Genomic DNA, 1,852 nt, shown 5'->3' with positions numbered 1-1,852 from the left:
CTATCGACATACCGATAAATCCCATCAAATCTTGGGTAATTCAACAATATACAAAATACCAGGGCACAGAAAGAACTAAAACCCACTTCTTTTTGATACACAGAAGATTCAAATATTCAATCTAAGGAAAAACACTTAATCATTTTGGCTCTCCTCTACATTCGCATGTCGATATGCTTATTAAAATATTCCTGTCTAATTATGTTTCGTCTTACTATTTCAAGTTAGGTTTACAACCTCAAAACCAGCCATCCAGACAAAACAGGGAATCAGAAAGATTACTTCTCCCCCACCTCCCTAACCCCAATAACTAGGAAGCCAATTCCATGACATGACTCCAAACACTGGATTGTGATGACAAATGCTAGGTCTAATTTCTTGCTAATCCTTTTCGGTGTGGCATACTTGGTAGAACTCAGGTGTGGAAGCCAGCATGGATCCTCCAAACCAAACTGCATATCGCTGCATGTGGTGTGTAATGACTTGTACGTCAATAGGTTTGGCTTCAATCTACCACCACTCAACTCCTCACTTAATTTCAGCCTGGCATCTACAGTTCTTTTCAAATGTCTTTGCAAGCGACGTCCGAAGTCCCTGAACATCGCTGAACCTCCAGAGAGGACAATATTCTTGTAGAAAGGACGTCTGACATCAATAGGATAATTCTGAATTACTTCATCTACAGCTTCTGAGATAGGCTGAGCAAAGTCTGGATTCGCAAACTCTGGACGAAAAGAAATTTCAGGTCCCAAGAACCTCTCATATCCAACATCAATGGAAAATTCTCTCTTGGAGATAGCCTTGATTCCAGTATACTGTTTAATCCACTTTGATCCATCTGTATCATGCTTAAATTCTCTTACTAAATCTGGTCAGACATAACTATAGCGCTTCTCTACTGCCTTAGCAGTTTCCAAGGATTGCTCTGAAGGAATTCCTACTTCTCGATCTCTCAGCAATTGCTGAATAAAATAGGCTAGATCTCGTCCTGCGATTGGAATGTGCTTAATATAGCTGCCAATCACATACCCTTCAGCCACAGGGATGACATGAGTGACACCGTCTCCACTGTCTATCACCGTACTGGTCAACGTCCGTTCTCCTACTTGTCTGGAGGTCCCGGATGCAGCTACGGCAAGAACAGCCTATACGGCAATGTACTAGCCTGGAACATTGAAGGACTCAAACGGTATTTCACAGTATCCTCCCTGTTTTCTGGAGCACTCAGTGGAGGTTCAGTCAAAAGAAGATAATGGCCTTCAGGCTCCGCCCTTAAATATTGCAAGATCACTTGCCCCGTAAACCTTTCCATCAAGTCCCAATCTTCAACGATGCCATGGAGGACTGGCCGCTTTGTTGCATATGTAGGTTGTCCTGTTGCCTCATCACCAGTGAGGAAGTCTAGGTCATCAACACCTTTCATCACCCTCCTCTGAGCTCGATCACCCACTTCTGCTGACTCCTTAATAGCGATACAGGAAGGGATGATAACCTGTGGCTCCCTATTTCCGGCATATCCTAGTTTTGTACACCCCGTGCCACGGTCCACCCCACGGGCCGCCAGCCGTCCGGCCATCTTCCTCTTTGCCTGCGGCTGCCACCGTCTGCTCCGTGCCAGCTGGGGCCAGGGATGGGCGGCGAGAGGTAGACGCTACCTGACCAGCCTCGGCCGGGCTGCCCACTCCGTCGGGGGCGGGGGAGCCGGGAAGACAAAGCAGTAGTGAGAGAGCAGCAGCCTCCGTCAGCCGCTACCACGTCCTCAAGCCTGGCAGGCAGTCCCCGTGCTGCCCCCCGCGGCCTCCTCCCCGCTCTCTCCCCGCTCCTCACTCCTGTCCCCGTCCTACAACTTCTT

The 1,852-nt window shown here is 47.9% G+C and overlaps 1 pseudogene across 1 annotated transcript; it reads right to left on the bottom strand.

Annotated features, from left to right (window-relative positions):
• Window positions 1–278: 278 nt before the first annotated feature.
• On the bottom strand, window positions 279–1,312 carry LOC307191779 (actin-related protein 3-like; annotated as a pseudogene). The gene has a single exon. The product of its transcript is annotated as an actin-related protein 3-like (transcript).
• Between the last annotated feature and the right edge of the window lie 540 nt (window positions 1,313–1,852).

This window comes from Stenella coeruleoalba (genome assembly GCF_951394435.1).
Source record: "Stenella coeruleoalba genome assembly, chromosome: 9".
Taxonomy (NCBI): Eukaryota; Metazoa; Chordata; class Mammalia; order Artiodactyla; family Delphinidae; genus Stenella; species Stenella coeruleoalba.
The sequence above is the reverse complement of the archived record's forward strand: the minus strand, read 5'-3'. Positions and strand labels throughout refer to the sequence as shown.